Raw genomic sequence first — 20,124 nt, forward strand, 5'->3', positions numbered from 1 at the left:
TGTGGTTTCAACCAAGATTTCCCTGGTCATATTGAGCATCTTTTTGTGTACTTGTGGTTATCTGTATACCTTCATTGGAAAAATTTCTATTTAGGTCCTTTGCCCAATTTTTAATGAGATTTTTTTCTTTTGCTATTGAATTTTATGAGTTCTTTTTATATTTTTAATATTAACTCCTTATCAGTTAGGATAAGTAGACTGTTGATAACTCTTTTGTATGTGGATAACCAGTTCTTCTAACTCTATTTATTGAAGAGTCTATCCTTTCTCCATTGCGTATTCTTGACAATCTTGCCAAAGATTAGTAGACTATATATGTAGGTTCAATTCTGGATTACTTTTTTGTTCTGTTGGTCTGTGTGTCTGTTTTCATGCCAGTACCATACTGTTATGATCCTATAACTTTGTAGTATAGCTTGAAATCAAGAAGTGTTATGTCGTTCTTCTTTTTTCTCAAGATTCCTTTAGTTATTTGGGGTATTTTGTGGCTCCATGTGAATTCTGGAATTGTTTTGTCTACTTCTGTGAAAAATGCCATTGTAATTTTTATAGAGATTGAATTGATTCTGTACATCATTTTGGATAGAGAGAATATTTTAACAATATTAATTCTTTCAATCATGATCATGGGCTATCTTTCCATTTATTTGTGTCTTTAATTTCTTAGAGTTTTAATGTTCAAGATTTTCTCTGTTAAATTTATTCTTAAACATTTTATTGTTTTGGGTGCTACTGTAAATGAAATTATTTCCTTTTTTTCTTTTTCAAGTAGGCTCCATGCCTGGCATGGAACCCAATGTGGGGCTTGAGCTCACGACATCAAGATTAAGACCTGAGCTGAGATCAAGAGTCAGACACTTAACAAACTGAGCTACTTGGGCACCCCTGGAATTGTTTTCTTAATTTCTCTTTCAGATAGTTCATTGTTAGTACACAGAATCACATAATTTTTGCATGTTGATTTTGTATTGTGTAACATTACTGAGTCTGGTTGTAGTTCTAAAAATTTTTTGGTGGAGTCTCTAGGGTATTCCACATATAAGATCACATCATCCGCAAACAAAGACAATTTTGCTTCCTCTTTTCAAATTTTGATTCATTTTGTTTTCTAGCTTAATTGTTCTGGTTAGTACTTCCAATACTATGCTGAGTAGAAGCAGCAAGATAAGGCATTCTTACCTGGTTCCTTATTTTGATGAAAGTTTTCAACTTTCCACTGTTGAGTATAATGAACATGAATAATGTCAGCTAGACACAGAATAGGATACATCAATCTTCATTCCCCCCACAAAGCATAACATTTAAATAGTTATCCATAAGTGAAAATAGGCCTTAGAGAGCTCAAAAGTATCAAGATTCTATAGCAACACAGTGGAGCAAAAAATTAAGATAAACCACACAGAAAGGGTCACTGGGAAGATTGTGTTAGTTAAGATATCTGGAGATGATTAGGAACAAAGTAAAAGGGTGGGGTTATGTTATTAGCTATGTGGTGGGTGCCATCACATTTTCCATTGGCTTGCTCTGCAGAGGGCTCTTCCAGGCTTTACTGCCTAGGAATTCAGTAGCCCTCAAAACAACCCCAGGCTCCTATACTGTTCAAAGTTGAGGACTCTAAAATGTTTGTTAGTGTGGATCCTGACAGTCTACTCCTCAGAAGACACCAGCAACTATTTTCCATTGAGGTAACCAGCAGCCATCACTATGGTGGACTCCCCAGAGAGGATGTAGAAGAATCAGGACCAAGAAGGAAATTTGTAGTAATTAATGAATACATTAAAAAAAAACTCAAATTAACAACCTAACTTTACAATTCAAGGAACTAGAAAAATAGTAATAAACCAAATCCAACGTTAGCAGAAGGAAGAAAATAACAAAGGTTAGAGAAAAAGTCAAAGAAATAGAAAATAGCAAAATGATTTTAAAAAAACTAAGAGTTGGCTTTTTGAAAAGATAAAACTGACAAACCCTTCACTAGTCTAAGAAAACAGAGGGGAAACTCACTCAAATAAATAAAATTGGAAATGAAAGAAACATGAGAACTAATGACACAAATAAAAAGATCACTTTTCAGAATGGCTAAAATTAACAACTCATGGAAAAACAGATGTCGGTGATGATGCAGAGAAAGGGGAACACTCTTACACTGTTTGTGGGAATGCAAACTGGTGAAGCCACTCTGGAAAACAGTAGGACGTTTCCTCAAAAACTTAAAAATAGAACTACCCTACCATCCAGCAATTGCACTACGAGATATTTACCCCAAGGACACAAAAATACTGATTTGAAGGGATACACACACTCCAAAGTTTATAGCAGCATTATTAACAATAGCCAAAGTATGGAAAGAGCCCTAATGTCTATTGAATGGTGAATAGATAAAAAACTTGTGGCATGAATATATATATATATATATATATATATATATATATATATATATATATATATAATGGAATATTACTCGGCCATCAAAAAGAATCAAATCTTGCCATTTGCAATGGCATGGATGGAGCTGGAAACTATTATGCTAGGTGAAATAAGTCAGTCAGAGAAATACAAATACCATATGATTCTACTCATACGTGGAATTTAAGAAATGAAACAAATTAACATTGGTGGGGTGGAAGAGAGAGGCAAGCCATAAGACAGACTCTTAATTATAGAGAATAAGCTGAGGGTTGCTGGAGGGGAGGTGGGTGGGGGGATGGGTTAAAGGGGTGATGGGTATTAAGGAGGGCACTGGTTGTGATGGGCACTGGGTACTGTATGTAAGTGATGAATCACTAAATTCTATACCTGAAACTAAAAAACAAGAAAGAAAGAAAGAAAGAAAGAAAGAAAGAAAGAAAGAAAGAAAGAAAGAAAAAGCTATTTATCTCAAAGCACTGGATAATCTAAGAGAAATGGATAAATTCCTAGAAACATAACCGACCACAGGTAGATCATGAAGAAATAGAATGTCTAAAGAGACCCAAACTAGAACAGTGATTGAATCATTAGTCAAAAACCTCTCAACAAGGAAAAGATCAGTATGAAATGGTTTCACTAGTGAATTCTACCAAATATTTAAAGAATTAATGCCAATTTTGCTCAAATTCTTCCAAGAAATTGAAAATGAAGTTATATTTCCAAACTCATTTTACAAGGTTAGCATTACCCACATACAAATGCCAGTAGAAGAAAACTAAAGGCCAACATCCCTGATGAATATAGGTGTAAAAATTATAAACAAAATATCAGGAAACTGAATTCAAAAACACATTAAAAATATCATACAACATTACCAAGCAGGATTATCCCTGGGATGCAGCAAACACAATCAATAAATGTGATATATCATATTAGTAATATGAAAAATAAAATCTATGATCATATGAATAGATGCAAAAAAAGCACTTGACAAAATACATCATTTCATGCTAAAAAACCCTCAGTCAACTGAGTATAAAAGAAACATACCTGAACAAAACAAGGATTATATATGACAGTGTCGCAGCTAACATCAAACTCAATGGTGAAAGAATGAGAGGTTTTCCTCTAAGATCACCCTCACCACTCTTATTCTACATAGTATTGGAAGCCACAGATAGAGAAATTAGGAAGATAAAGAAACAAAAAGTGGCTTTCTGAGAGGGGCCAAGTTGGCAGAACAGCATGGAATATTTTTTTTGCGTCTCTCATCCCTGAAATACAGCCAGATCAACACTAAACCATCTTGCACACCTAGAAAACTGATTTGAGGATTAACACAACAATCTACACAACCTGGATCACAGAACTCAGCAGGTACGTGGGCAGAGAGGTGAACCAGGGGAGAGAAGCCACAGAGGGCAAGGAGCTGTTTTTGCTTGTGGAGAGAGGATGGAGATGGGGGGGTGGGTAGGGAGAGTACAGGAAAGCATCCCACCCCCAAACGCCTGAAAGCAGCTGGAGAGAAAAGAAAGAGCACACAAGGAAGTGAAGGAAAAAAAGAGAGAAAGGAGAAATAAGAGGGTTTAGATTCCATTAAGACTCTAAACAGGGGGACCTCAGAGTCTGAAACTTTGTAGCTTGATACCTGATGGTGTTCTGGTAGGAAGGGCGAATCCCCAGGAGCAGAGTGAGGTCGGGAGGTCCTTGGGCCACAGAGAAGAGGCAGTTCCCTTGCTGGGAGGACATCTGGTAGAGGCTATGCAGACACCCCACAGGCAAAGGTTCCAGCAGACCCCGGAGAACAACCACATTCACTGGTGCTGGAACAAGGTCATTAAGGGTGAAGCCTGGTGCCAGATATGTGTTGTGATTTTTCATAATCCCTGAAATGCTGCTGCTACATGATCGTGTGAACTTTTTCTGGGGCGGGCTGGCACCCAGCCGTGGTCTCTGGGCATCAGCAGCGACGCGGTCTCCCAAACGTCCCTGGGGGTGGGCCAGCACCCAGCCATTTCTTGGTGAGACGCTCCCCAAGAAGGTCTGAGTGGGTCAAAGACGCAGTCCTTCAGAAGTGAGGGGTCAGGAAACAGCCGCATTTGAGATAAAACTCAGGAGGGAGGTGCCGCCTAGTAACCTGGCGGCTTGGTCACAGACAGTCTAAAAGTGGAGTGTGGTTGGAAGCTGGAGACAAAGGGTGTGTGCGGGATTGCCGATCAGGGAGAACAGATTTCTGATACTAGAGACTGGGTAGGTGGGTGACACCCTTCTCACCCCTCCCACACATGCGCAAACATACTTACATGCGACACAACAATCGACCGCAGTAGGCTAGAAGTGCCATCTAGTGGAGAACGGAGCTGTTACACTAAGCCCCGCCCAGCTGGGCCAACCTCACACTTCAGGAACACAAGTTTCTCCACCACACAAGTTTCTCCGCCTGCTTAGTTGATGGATTATGAAGTGCTTCATAGTTTGCTTCTAGGGGAAACTGATGTAATTTCAATTGTATTTCAGTCTTTGCTGGTCCATCTATTCAATTTGTTTTCTTTTTCTTTTCTTTTGCTTGAATACAGAAAGAGAAAAAAATTTATTTTTATTTTCAATTTTTATAAAAAAATTTGTCTTTAATTTTTTCTACTATATTTTTTACTTTTTTGTAAACTTTTCAAATTCTATTTTACTTCCATCATGTCATTTAATTCTATTTCATTGTATTCATTTTTTTCAAATTTTCAAACATTTTTCTTTTTTCTTTTTTCTTTTTTTTTATCTTTCCCTTTTTTCACTAATCTATCAAGCCCTTTTCAACAACTAGACCAAAACACACCTAGGATCTAGCATCATTTATTTGATTTTTGTGTGTGTTGTTTTTATTTTATAATTTTAATTTTTTATCTCACTAATTCCTTTTCCTTCAAAATGATGAAATGAAGGAACTCACCCCAAAAGAAAGAGCAGAAAGATATGACAGCCAGGGACTTAATCAAGAGACACAAGCAAGATGTCTGATCTAGAATTTAGAATCACAATAATAAGAATACTAGCTGGGGTTGAAAACATATTAGAATCCCTTTCTGAGGATATAAAAGAAGAAAAAGCTAGTCAGGAAGAAATTTAAAAAATGGATAACTGAGCTGCAATCTCGAATGGATGCCACGGAGGCAAAGATGGATGCAGCAGAGCAGTAAATCAGCAATATAAAGGACAAACTGGTCCTCTAGGAGAATAATGAAGCAGAAAAAAAGAGGGAGACTAAGGCAAAAGAGCATGATTTAAGAATTAGAAAAATCAGCGACTCATTAAAAAGTAACATCAAAATCATACGGGTCCCAAAAAGATGAAGAGAGAGAAAAAGGGGTAGAAGGGTTATGTGAGTAAATCATAGCAGAAAACTTTCCTAACCTGGGGAAAGACACAGACCTCAAAATCCAGAAAACACAGAGGACTCCCATTAGATTCAGCAAAACTGACCATCAACAAGGCATATCATACTCAAATTCACAAAATAGGCAAGGAGAGAATCATGAAAGTAGCAAGGGAAAAAAAGTCCCTAACCTACAAGGGAACACAGATCAGGTTTGCAGAAACCTATCCACAGAAACTTGGCAGGCCAGAAAGGAGTGGCAGGATATATTCAGTGTGCTGACTCAGAAAAAATATGCAGTGAAGAATTCCTTCTCCAGCAAGGCTGTCATTCAAAATAGAAAGAGAGAGAAAAAGTTTCCCAGACAGACAAAACTTAAAGGAGTTTGTGACCACTAAACCAGCCCTGCAGGAAATTTTAAGGGGGACTCTCTGAAGGGAGAAAAGACAAAACAAAACAAAAAAGACCAAAAGCACAAAGGCTAGAAAGGACTAGGGAACACTACCAGAAACTCCAACTCTACAGGCAACACAATGGAAAAAAGTTCATATCTTTCAGTATTCACTCTAAATGTCAATGGACTAAATGCTCCAATAAATAGACATAAGGTAACAGAATGGATAAGAAAACAAGATCCATCTATATGCTGCTTACAAGAGACTCACTTTAGACCTAAAGACACCTTCAGATTGAAAGTAAGGGGATAGAGAACCATCTATCATGCTAATGGTCAACAAAAGAAAGCTGGAGTAGCCATACTTATATCAGACAATCTAGACTTTAAAATAAGGACTGTAACAAGAAATGAAGAAGGGCATTATATCATACTTAAGGGGTCTATCCACCAAGAAGACCTAACAATTGTAAACACTTACGCTCCACATGTGGCAGCACCCAAATATATAAAACAATTAATCACAAACATAAAGAAACTCATTGATAATAATACCACAGTTGTAGGGACTTCAACACCCCACTTAGAGCAAAGGACAGGCCACCTAAACAGAAAATCAACAAGGAAACAATAGCTTTGAATGACACACTGGACCAGATGGACTTAACAGATATATTCAGAAAATTGCATCCTAAAGCAGTGGAATACACCTACTTATCCAGTGCACATGGAACATTCTCCAGAATAGATCACATACTGGGACACAAGTCAGCCCTAAACAAGTACAAAAAGACTGAGATCATACCGTGCATATTTTCAGACCACAACTCTATGAAACTCGAAATCAACCACAAGAAAAAATGTGGAAAGATAACAAATACTTTGAGACTAAAGACCATCCTACTAAAGAATTAATGGGATAACCAAGAAGTTAAAGAGGAAATTTGAAAGCACCTGGAAGCCAATGAAAATGATAACACCACAGCCCCAAACCTCTGGGACTCAGCAAAGACGGTCATAAGAGGGAAGTATATAGCAATCCAAGTCTTCCTAAAGAAGGAAGAAAGGTCTCAGATACACAACCTAACCTTACACCTTAAGAAGCTGGAAAAGAACAGCAAATAAACCAAAAACCAGCAAAAGACAGGAAATAATAAAGATTAGAGCAGAAATCAATGCTATTGAAACAAACAAAAAAAACACACACAAAAGAACAAAAAAAATACACAAAAAAACAAAAAAAACCCTACAACAGAACAGATCAATGAAACCAGAAGCTGCTTCTTTCAAAGAATTAACAAAATTGATAAACCCTCGCCAGTTTGATCAAAAAGAAAAAGGAAAGAACCGAAATAAATAAAATCAAGAATGAAAGAGGAGAGATCACAACCAACACAGTAGAAATACAAATTATAATAAGAGAATATTATGAGCATTACACACCGATAAAATGGGAAACCTGGAAGAAATGGACAAATTCCTAGAAACATAGAAATGACCAAACCTGAAACAGGAAGAAATAGAAATATTTAACAGACCCATAACAAGCAAAGAAATTGAATTAGTAATCAAAAATCTCCCAAAAAACAAGAGTCCTTGGCCAGATGGCTTTCCAGGGGAATTCTATCAAACATTTAAGGAAGAGTTAACATCTTTCTCTTGAAGCTGTTCCAAAAAGTAGAAATGGAAGGAAAACTTCCAAACTCTTTCAATGAAGCCAACATTACCTTGATTCCAAAACCAAAGACCCCATGAAAAAGGAGAACTATAGACCAATTTACCTGATGAACCTGGATGCAAGAATCCTCAGCAATATATTAGCCAACTGGATCCAATAATATTAAAAAAATTATTCACCATGACCAAGTGGGATTTATACTTGGGATGCAGGCCTGGCTCAATATCCACAAAACAATCAATGTGATACATCACATCAATAAAAGAAAGGACAAGAACCACATGATCCTCCCAATAGATGCAAAGAAAGCATTTGACAAAATACAGCATCCTCTCTTGACAAAAACCCTCAAGAAAGTAGGGATATAAAGATCATACCTGAGATCACAAAAGCCATACATGAAAGACCCAATGCTAATATCATCCTCCATGGGGAAAAAATGAGAGCTTTCTCCGTAAGGTCAGGAACAAGACAGGGATGCCCAGTCTTGCCACTGTTATTCAACATAGTACTGGAAGTCTTAGCCTCTGCAATCAGACAACACAAAGAAATAAAAGCCATCCAAATTGGCCAGTAGGAGGTCAAACTTTCACTCTTTGCAGATGACATGATAATCTACATGGAAAACCCAAAAGATTCCACCAAAAATGGCTAGAACTAATCCATGAATTCAGTAAAGTTGCAGGATATAAAATCAATGCACAGAAATCAGTTGCATTCTTATACATCCAACAATGAAGACCAGAAAGAGAAATCAAGGAATCAATCCCACTTACAATTGCACCAAAAACAATAAAATACCTAGAAATAAATCTAACTGAAGAGGTGAAAAATCTATAAACTGAAAACTATAGAAGGTTTATGAAAGAAATTGAAGAAGACAGACAAAATGGAAAAATATTCCATGCTCCTGGATAGGAAGAACAAATATTGTTAAAATGTTAATACTACCAAAAGCAATCTACATATTCAATGAAATACCTATCAAAATAACACCATCATTCTTCACAGAGCCGTAACAAACAATTCTAAAATTTGTATGAAACCAGAAAAGACACCAAATAGCCAAAGCAATTTTGAAAAAGAAAAACAAAGCTGGAAGCATCACAATCCTGGACTTCAAGCTGTATTACAAAGCTCTCATCTATCAAGATAGTATAGTACTGGCACAAAAACAGACACTCAGATCAATGGAACAGAATAGAGAACCCAGAAATCAACCCACAAATGTATGGCCAACTAGTCTTTGACAAAGCAGGAAAGACTATCAAATGGAATAAAGACAGTGTCTTCAGCAAGTGGTGCTGGGAAAACTGGACAGCGACATGCAGAAAAATGAATCTGAACCACTTTCTTACACCATACACAAAATAAATTCAAAATGGATGAAAGACCTAAACGTAAGACAGGAAGCCATCAAAATCCTCGAGGAGAAAGCAGGCAAAAATCTCTTTGACCTTGGCCACAGCAACTTCTTACTCAACACGTGTCTGGAGGCAAGGGAAACAAAAATAAAAATGAACTAGTGGGACCTCATCAAAATAAAAAGCTTCTGCACAGTGAAGGAAACAATCAGCAAAACTGTAATGCAACTGATGGAATGGGAGAAGATATTTGCAAATGACATATCAGATAAAGGCTTAGTATCCAAAATCTATAAAGAACTTATCAAACTCAACACCCAAAAACAAATAATCCAGTGAAGAAATGGCCAAAAGACATGAATAGACACTTCTCCAAAGAAGACATCCAGATGGCCAACTGACACATGAAAAAATGCTCAACATCACTCATCAGGGAAATACAAATCAAAACCACAATGAGATACCACCTCACATCTGTCAGAATGGCTAAAGTTAACAACTTAGGCAACAACAGATGTTGGCGAGGATGTGGAGGAAGAGGATCTCTTTTGCACTGCTGGTGGGAATGAAAACTAATGCAGCCACTCTGGAAAACAGCATGGAGGTTTCTCAAAAACTTAAAAAGAGAACTACCCTACAACCCAGCAATTGCACTACTAGGTATTTATCCAAGGGATATAGGTAGGCTGTTTCAAAGGGGCACATACACTCCAATGTTTATAGCAGCACTATTGACAATAGCCAAAGTATGGAAGGAGTCCAAATGTCCATCTATGGATGAATGGATTAAGAAGATGTGGTATATACATATATACAATGGAGTATTACCCGGCAATCAACAAGAATGAAATCTTGCCATTTGCAACTATGTGGATGGAACTAGAGAGTATTATGCTAAGCAAAATTAGGGAAAGACAAATATGATATGACTTCACTCATATGAGGACTTAAAAAACAGATGAACATAAGGGAAGGGAAGTAAAAATAATATAAAAACAGGGAGGGGGACAAAACATAAGAGACTCTTAAATATGGAGAATAGAGGGTTACTGGAGGGGTTGTGGGAGGGGGGATGGACTAAATGGGTCAGGGGCATTAAGAAATCTACTCCTGAGGGGCGCCTGGGTGGCTCAGTCGGTTGAATGTCCAACTTCGGCCCAGGTCATGATCTCACGGTTCATCAGTTCGAGCCCCGCGTCAGGCTCTGTGCTGACAGCTTGGAGCCTGAAGCCTCCTTCGGATTCTGTGTCTCCCTCTCTCTCTGCCCCCTCCCCAGCTCATGCTCACACTATGTCTCTGTCAAAAATAAACTTAAAAAAAAAAAGAAATCTACTCCTGAAATCATTGTTGCACTATATGCTAACGTGGATGTAAATTAAAAAATAAATTATTTTTAAAAAAAGAAATAAAAAGCATCCAAATTAGAAAAGAAGAAGTAAAATTGTCATTATTTGTAGGTGATATGGTCTTATATGTAGAAAATAGTAAAGACTCAACCCAAAACCTGTAGAACAAATCAAGCTCAGGAAAGTTGCAGGATATAAAATCAACATAGAGAAATCAGTTGTGTTTGTATACTCTAACAGTGAAATATATGAAAAAAGGAATAAAACTATCCTATTCACAATAGCATGAAAAACAGTAAAATACTTAATAATTTAACAAAGGAAGTGGACATTCAGCACAATGAAAACTACAAGACTTTGATGAAATAAGTTGAAGAAGACACAATAAATGGAAAGATATCCCATGTTCATGGTCAGGAGAATTAATATTGTTAAAATATCATGCCACTAAGTATATTTATAAATTCAATGTAATCCCTATCAAAATCATAAAGGCAATTTTCACAGAAAGAGAACAAAATAATTCTAAAATTTGTGTGAAACCAGAGAAGACCCCAAATATTCAAAGCAATTCTGGGGGGAAAAAAACAAAGCTGGAGACATCACACTTCATGATTTCACACTATAACACAAAGCTCTAGTAATTAAAATAGTATGGTACTGACGTAAGAATAGACACTTAGACCAATGGAAGAGAGCCCAGAAATAAACCCCTGCAGATACGGTCAACTAATATTTGACAATGGTCCAAGAACACTCAATGGGGAAATGAAAGCCTCTTCAACAAATGGTGATGCACAAAGTGGATCATCACATGCAAAAAAATGAAATCAGACTGCAATCTTACAGCATTCATTAAAAATAACTCAACATAAATTAAAACATAAACATAAGACCTGACATTGCAAATCTTCTACAAGAAAACACAGAGAAGAATTCACTTGGCATTGGTCTTAGCAATGATTTTTTTTGTATATGACATCAGAAACGTAATCAAGAAAAGCAAAAATAAACAAGTGAAGCTACATGAAACAAAAAAAATTCTGCACAGCATAGGAAAAAATCAGCAAAATGAAAAGTCAACCTACAGAAAAGGAGAAAAAATATTTTCAAGCCATATATTGCATATGGGATAATATCTAAAATATCCAAAAGCTCACGCAAGCCAATAACAAAAGAAAATCAAATTAAAAATGGGCAAAGTAGGGGCGCCTGTGTGGCTCAGCTGCCTAAGTGTCCGGCTTCAGCTCAGGTCCTGATCTCACAGTCCGTGAGTTCGAGCCCCACATCAGTCTCTGTGCTGACAGCTCAGAGCCTAGAGCCTGCTTCAGATTCTGTGTCTCCCTCTCTCTCTCTGCCCCTCCCACACTTGCACTGTCTCTCTCTGAAAAATAAAAAAATGTAAAAAAAATTTTTAAATGGGCAAAGTAACTCAATAGGTATTTTTCCAAAGAAGACATACAAATAGATAACAAGTACATGAAAAGTGTTCACCATTACTAATCATCAGGAAAATCTAAGTCAAAACCACAATAAAATATTACCTCACACCTGTTAGAATACTATCATCTAGAAGATAAAAAATAACAACTGTTGGTGAAAATGTGTGGGAAAGGAACCCTACCTAGTGCACTATTGGTGAGAATGTAAGTTTGTACAGATACTATGGAAACCAGTATGGAAGTTCAAAATACAACAAATAGAGTGATCATATGATCCAGCAATCCCACTTCTGGGTATACATCCAAAGGAAATGAAATCAGGATTTCAAAAAGAATTCCATATTCATTGCAGCTTTACTACAGCATTTTTACATATGGAAACACCCTAAGTGTCCCTCAGTGGGTAAATGGATGAAGAAGATGTGGATGTGGATGTGTGGATGTGGATGTGTACACATACAATGGAATACTATTCAGCCAGGAGAAAGAAGGAAATCCTGCCATTTGCAACAACATGGATGGACTTTGAGGGCATTACGCTAAGCGAGGTAAGTTAGAGAGATAAAGAGAAACACCGCATTATATCACTTGTATATGGAATCTTAAAAAGCTAAACTTGTACAGAGCATAGAATTGAGGTTATCAGGGATTGAGGAGTAGGAGAACTGGGATGTTTAAGGGTACAAACTTGAAACTAGTAGATAAACACATTCTGGAGATCTAATGTATAGTACAGCGGATTATAATCAACAATATTGTATTATAAACTTCAAAAGCGCTAAGAGACTAGACCTTAATTGTTTTTACAATAAAGAAATAATAGTTACGTGATATGATGGAAGTATTAGCTAATGCTAAGGTGTTATTAAGCATTGCCATATACAACTGTATCTAATCAATGCATTGTAAACTTTAACTTCATATCATGTTATATTCAACTATATTTAAATAAATAAATAAATTTAAGAAGTTCTCTGCACATTTTTATCACATTATTTGCTATTCTGTTATTGAGCTGTAGCAGTGTTTGCCTTTTAGAGAATTTATAGTTAATATTTATTATAAGTATTGATACATTTGACTTAAATCCATGAAATAGAGATACAGTCACATTTATCTCACTTGCACTATTACTTTTTCAATCCTCTTGCTTTGTTTTGGCTTAATTTTTATTATTCCATTTTTCCTTTTATTATCTCTTACACATTCTCATACTAATGTCTTAGGGGTTCCCTACAGATTCCAGCATGTACCCTTACTAAAATCAAAATCTGGGGGTGCCTGGGTGGCTCAGTCACTTAAGCATCCGACTTTGGCTCAGGTCATGATCGCACAGTTCGTGAGTTCGAGCCCTGCGTTGGACTCTGTGCTGACAGCTCAGAGCCTGAAGCCTGCTTCAGGTTCTGTGTCTCCCCCTCTCTCTGCTCCTCCCCTACTCATGCTCTGTCTCTCTCTCAAAAATCAATAAACATTAAAAAAATTTTTAAACCAAAATCTGTACATTTCCTGAGCAATTAAGGGAAATTCAAAAATTTTTATTCCATTTATTTTGATTTGTGTATTTTTTCATATATTTTGCTTCTGCGTATATTTTAGGCCTAGGCAGTTGTGATTGATAATGATGATGATGATTTTGTACAATCAACAGTAATTTAGACTTACCCATTTATATATCCATTCTGTTCCTGTTTATTCTTTAATTTCTAATACTGCCTCTGGAATCTTAACTTTGCACAAACAACCCCCTTTAATATTTTCTTTAGTGAAGACCAAATGGTGAAATTTATTGGCCTTATAGGTCCAAAAATGTTGCTATTTTTACTTAATCTTGATAGATTGACTTGATACACAGGTTTAAGTTGGCAATTATTTTCTTTTAGTTCTTTGAATACATTATTCCATTGCATTCTGATTTCCATCATCTCTGTTAGCAAGTCACTTGTAAATGTTATGTTCCCCCCTTTTTAATGTTTATTTATTTTGAGAGAGAGAAAGGAAGAGACACGTGTGCATGCGAGTCAGGGAGGGGCAGAGAGAGAGGGAGAAAGAGAATTCCAAGCAGGCTCCACATTCAGCACAGAGCCCTATATGGTGCTCAATCTCACAAACTGAAAGATCATGACCTGAGCTGAAATAAAGAGTCAGACACTTAACCGACTGAGTCACCCAGGTGTCCCATGTTCCCCCTTTAAACACAATGTTTCTTCTCTTTGGATGTTTTGAAGACTTTCTCCTTGTCATTAATTTTTACTAGCTTTGCTGTAATATACTTACATATGTTTTAATTTACCTTCATAAATTTATGTTTATAAAACTTTTTTCTTTTAATTTGCAGATTGATCTTTCTTCAATCTTCTAACATCCTTCAGCCAGCATCTCTTTAAGTACTGTTCAGCCCCATTCTCTCTCCACCCTGTTCTTCACTCCAATCAGTCTTTTTCACTATGTAGTCCACGTATCTCTTATGGTCCTTCTTCTGACATCCATCTTTTTGCTTCTCTATGGCATCACTGTAATATTTTCTTTTGACAAATTTTTTACTCTTTTCCTTTACATCTTAAGTGAATATTATTTTCAGCTATTATGTGTTTTAGCCTAACAAATCCATTTGTATGGTTTTAAAGTCCATGTCTGTGAACTCCATTATTTGGCTTTCTTGGTTATCTAAAGTAAGTTCTTGGTATTTTGTCATCCCCCCTCACCTGCCCCTATACTCATCTGGTTGTCAGATATATTAATGTGGTACTTCACTTTTTTTTAATGTTTTTGAGAGACAGAGAGTACAAGTGGGGGATGGGGACAGAGAGAGAGGGAGACCCAGAATCTGAAGCAGGCTCCAGGCTCTGAGCTGTCAGCACAAAGCCCGTCACAGGGCTCGAACTCATGAGCCGTGAGATCATGACCTGAGCTGGAGTCGGACACTTAACTGACTGAGCACCCAGGCGCCCCGTACTGTGATATTTAATGTTAAAAACTGTAGATATAATTAGAGACTCTGGGTGATGGGACCTTTCTCCAGATCGGATTTGCTCATGCTTCTGTTAGGAATATAGGCTAAAGGAGCTGGAGATCCCACAGTAGGCGGACTCATCTAAGGAATATATGATCTGAAGCTTGGCTTCAAACTGTACAATGGAAATTCTACATGTACCTCAGCCTCACGCCTTTCAGAGTCCCGACTGAAAGTGGGTTATTGCCCAAGGTCTCACCTCCTTCCTAGGGCCAATTACTGCAGTATTTGTCAGTGTACTACTATTGACTCCACAGAAAGTGATGCTTGGTTTTGTACCTCCTTTCAGAATTGGCAATTCCTATAATTTGAGGAAAAAGCAGCATCGATGACAGGCTCGCTTCTTTGAGCATTCCTTCTTTTTAAAGTTTGGCTTCCAAATTTGCCAGTACCTATGCAAATCTTCGATGCCTTTTAACAGATTTATGATTTTTAGTATAAACCTTATTGAAATATAGTTCACGTAAATGTGTTCATTATAAGTGTAGAGTTACATGAGTTTTGAAAACTATGTACAGCAATGTAAACACTACCAGAATTAGGAAGTAAAGGTATTCCATCATTCCTCAAAATTCTTTTTGCAGTCAATCCCCTAACACCCAAGTCCCAAATGGATTTGTCTTCTATAGTTACAAATTACAATTTGCTTTTTCCCTTTTCTAAAATTTCATATGAGTGGAACTGTATTAACATACATTCTCTTTTGTGTCTAAACACGTTTAGAACTTCATCTACATATTTACATATATCAGAAATTTGTTTCCTTTTACTGATTAGCATTCCATTGTGCAGATATATCACAATGTGTTCATTCATTTACCTGTTGACAGACATTCACATAATTACCAGTTTATAATTATTATTAATACAGCTGCTATGAAATACCAATATAAGTCTTTTGTGGACAAAAGTTTTCATTTACCGTGGGTAAATATCCAGTGGACTCATATCATAATTGTAAATTTGAGTTTATAAAAAATCCATCAAAAATATTTGAGTGGTTATAAATTTTACATTAACCAGAAACATGTGAAAATTCTAAGTGCTCCATATTTAGCAATATTTATAATTGTCAGTTATATAATTTTAGTAATTCTAGTTGGTGTGTAGTATAATTATATTGATATTTCAATATGCACTTCTCTAATGACAAATAATGTTCATTATAATTTGATATGCTCATTGACCATTTCTTGATCTCATGTTACAAAGTATTTGTTTAAATCTGTTCCCCTTCTTTATGGATCTTTATATTACTGGATTAAAAGAGTACTTTATATATTTTGGATATAAATCCTTTGTAAGATATATATTTAAAACGTTTTTCCCCACTCTCTAGTTTTCCTTTTCATTTTCTTAGGGTGTGCATAGGGCTCCCCAGAGACACCTATGTGTGTGTGGGGTGGGAGGTGTTAAAGAGTTTTTAAAAAATTGTCTCACATGATTGTGTGGGCTGGCAAGTTGGAAATCTATAGGGGAGGCCAGCAAATAGGAAATTAAGGTAGAATTTGATGTTGCAGTATTGAGTCCAAAATCTCCATTGCAGAGCAAAAGACTGAAAATTCACTCAGAATTGTTATGTTCTTGAAGTAGAATTCATTCTTCTTGAGAAACTTCAGTTTTTGTTCATAAGACCTTCAACTGATTGGATGTGGCTAACCCACATTATGGAGGATAATCTGCTTTACTGAGAGCCAACTGATTACAAAAGTTAATCACTTCTAGGGGCGCTTGGGTGGCTCAGTCAGTTGAGCGTCCAACTTTGGCTCAGGTCATGATCTCATGGTTCATGAGTTTGAGCCCTGCATCACTCTCTGCCCCTCCCCCGCTCTCTCTCTCTCTCTCTCTCAAAAATAAACAAAAACATTAAAAAAATTTTTTTAAGTTAATCACATCTAAAACAGTACCTTCACAGCAACATCTGGATTAGTGTTTGACTGAACAACTGGGTACCATAGCTTAGCCAAGCTGGACACAGGAAATCAATCATCAGAGTGTCTGAAGCAGAAAATTTTAATTATGATAACTCAAACTTATCCACTGTAATAACTCAAGCCTTTTATGTTACATATATATAAAACTATGTCTACCCCCAATACTGCTAAAATTACTCATACTTTTATAAATTTTATAGTTTTAGCATTCTTAAATGGATGTCTATATAAAGTAAATATTTTGTGTGAAGTATTAGATTAAGTGCCAGTTTGTTTCTTTTTGTTATTCAGTTGTTTGAGCACTATTTGATTTAAAAAAACTCTTCTTTTTCATTGAATTTTTTAGAACCCATGTTAAAAATACATAGACCAGATGCATTATTTTCATAGGTTTTTGTAAGTAAGACTCATTTTCTCACCTCCTGCTTCCAAAACTAGATTCCTGAGAAAGAGATTTATTTTAAATAATTGGCTCACCTGGCAAGAATCTGTGTATTTTCAGCCCACTTTTTCAAACTCTAAACTTGTTCCTCAAAAGTGTCTTGAAGAACACTTTAGGAACAGTCAAGTAAGGACTTCTGAATATCCACTCTGAGAGGGGTGTGGTGGGGCGGGGGTGGGGGGGGTGGGGGGAGAGAACAGTGTCAAAATGGTCAACGTCAACTTTTTCTAAACTTTGGAAATTACTCAAGGCTTCAAGAAGCTGGAGAGCATTTCTTCAAGAACAACAAGTGAATCTCAGTAAGAAGAACTGTGAGCTCTGAGGATGCTCTTTCCTAGTCACCTCCACAGATCAGTGGAGTCTTAAAAATTAGAGGCCTAAGAGCAAGAGCAACTAAAGAGAAGGGGAGGGGGAGGGGGAGGGGGAGAGGGAGGGGGAGGGGGGAAGGGAGAAAAAGGAAGAAAGGAAAGGAAAGGGAAAAGGAAAGAAACCCCAGTGTAGTAGGTACTGAAGGGACAATTGTTTGGGAAGTTTCCAAAAAAGCCCACTACCAGAGAACTGTCACTGTTTGACCTGTCTGGAAGCTTCCTGGAAATGCCCATTCACCAGCTTTGAACTGACTTAGAGTTCACACAGTGAGGAAACATCTGGCCGTTAGTCAAAAATAAATAACAGCGATTATGTCAAATTGCAGCTGCCTCAGGCAGAAAAACTAGGAAGGGCTAGAAAGATGGCCAAGAAAATTATATCGGAAAATCCAGGGAATCGATGTGCACAAATGGTTACACGTAGAGGTCTAGAGGGCAGAATGCACATGCAAGCAGGCATGGAAGCTCAGGAAGACAATGTAAAAGACCCTAATCTCTCACAAGCAGGAAATGAAAGCTAAGAAAGAACTATAAACCACCAGAGCACCGAGGGCATGCTGCAACATGTACACAGAGCCTCTTTTCAAATGGGGACGATTCATTGCTTTAAGGCATTGTTTTGAAGTTGTTTTTTTTTTTTTAATTTTTTTTAATGTTTATTTTTATTTTTGAGAGAGAGCAAGAGCACAAGCAGGGCAGCGAGAGAGGGAGACACAGAATCCGAAGCAGGCTCCAGGCTCTGAGCTGTCAGCACAAAGCTTGATGCCGGGCTCCAACTCACAAACCGCAAGATCATGACCTGAGCCAAAGCCAGACACTTAACCAACTGAGCCACCCAGGTGCCCCCGGCACTGCTTTGAAGTTTCTGCCAATCACTGGTTGACTATGAAGTTGACCAAAAATATTGTCGGCTCCGGCTCCACACTAGACAGAATAGGGAATGCATTGTATTGATCCAGATAAGTAATCAAACAGCAAACTAACAAGCTTTTGGAAGGGGGGGGGGGGAGGAGAGGGGAGGGCTGATTTCTAGAGTCCCTATATTATATTATGTAAAATAACTAGTTTTTGCCCTGGCCCTCAGCCTCCACTGCCAGTGGATTCTGCCTGTGCCTCAGGGTCAGGGCCTCTGGTATGTCCCGGGGGAGTGTCCTGAAGCTACTATACCACACCTGGTGGCACTGGACAGTGTTGGGCCTGGGTGGCCTGGTGCTCTCCAGTGCCGGACTTCTCTACCTGGCCTGCTGTGCGGCTCTTGGCCCTAGCCTGCCAGAGGCCGCAGCCCTCCTCCCGCTGGGCCAGCACGGGCCACCACCTTCCTGGTGGTACCGTTGGCCCGTATGCCGTGGGCGGCCGCACAGCACTGTGTGGTGCACCACACAAAGGAGGCGGCCGCATAGCCCAGCAGCCAGGGTGACATGTGGGCACATTCTGCCAGTGGGCACAGGCAGCCTGGGCGCCGAGGAGCGGCTAGCCCTGGCACGCAAGCAGGCACAGCACAGTGACCTGCTGCTCCCGGCACTGCACCACGTGTGCGAGAACCTCACGGCCAAGGTACCGGCCACGCTGGTCTGGCTGGAGGGCATGTGGCCTTTGCATTCATGCTAAAGGCGGATGCCGACGCGTTTGCGGGGCTGGGCGAGCTGCTGGCAGAGCTTTGCACACGTGACCCCAGGCACGGTCACCGTCTCAACTGGGGCTTCCTTTTAGGCCGCGGCAGCGCCAAGCCTCGGGGCCACTGGCACAAAGCCATCTGACAGCTCTGTGACTACTACCTGCCGTACACGCCGAGCAGTGGCTCTGTGCTCTCAGCGGACCTGGTGCACTACCTGTGCCACAGCTTGAGCACTTGCACACGTGGCACAGCGAGGAGGTGTCCCTGGGCACCTGGCCGGGGTCAATGGGTGTCTGGCACGAGTACGACCCCTGCTTCCACACCGAGTCTAAGTCCAGCGGCTGTAGCGACCTGTACCCAGTGACACGCAAGCTGAGCCTGGAGGACATGCTGAAAAAGTGCAAGGCCCTGATGGGAGAGGACCACCTGTGCAAGCAGGACATGCAGCTGCGCCTTTCCTACGTCTTTGACTGGCGGGCGCCTCTCCCACAATGCCGTCAGAGGAAGGAGGGCCTCCCCTGAGCTGCAGCCTAGCTGACCTGCCACAGTCACAACAGCACTGTTGGGAGCCAGGACAGATGCTTTGGGAGGTGGCCGGCACAGCCAGTCATTCAGGGGCTGGTGGGGCAGATGATGAGTGGCCTCCCACTGGCCTCGCATGGACAAAGCTGGCAGGTTCTGGCTAGTGGTTCAAAATGAGTCCAGCCCCCAGGAGACCTGGTTTATTCAGCGCCAAATGGGGTTTTCAGGCAGAA

General features: G+C 38.8%; 1 long non-coding RNA gene and 1 pseudogene across 4 annotated transcripts in view; one reads left to right on the forward strand and one right to left on the reverse strand.

Annotated features, from left to right (window-relative positions):
• The window catches only part of LOC123379003, a 49,076-nt gene extending 44,102 nt beyond the window's left edge, over window positions 1-4,974 (reverse strand). For 3 of the 4 annotated variants that reach the window (XR_006582849.1, XR_006582852.1, XR_006582850.1), the window contains exons 1-2: window positions 4,713-4,974; window positions 4,058-4,232 (exon numbers count right to left, since the gene is read on the reverse strand). This is a non-coding gene — a long non-coding RNA (uncharacterized LOC123379003). Of the gene's footprint in view, window positions 1-852; window positions 1,217-4,057; window positions 4,233-4,712 lie in introns of those variants that run through there. The other variant, XR_006582851.1, reaches the window with a different exon arrangement.
• Window positions 4,975-18,814: 13,840 nt separating this feature from the next.
• On the forward strand, window positions 18,815-19,918 carry LOC109503027 (annotated as a pseudogene).
• The last annotated feature ends 206 nt before the right edge of the window (window positions 19,919-20,124 follow it).

This window comes from Felis catus, chromosome C1, assembly GCF_018350175.1.
Source record: "Felis catus isolate Fca126 chromosome C1, F.catus_Fca126_mat1.0, whole genome shotgun sequence".
Taxonomy (NCBI): Eukaryota; Metazoa; Chordata; class Mammalia; order Carnivora; family Felidae; genus Felis; species Felis catus.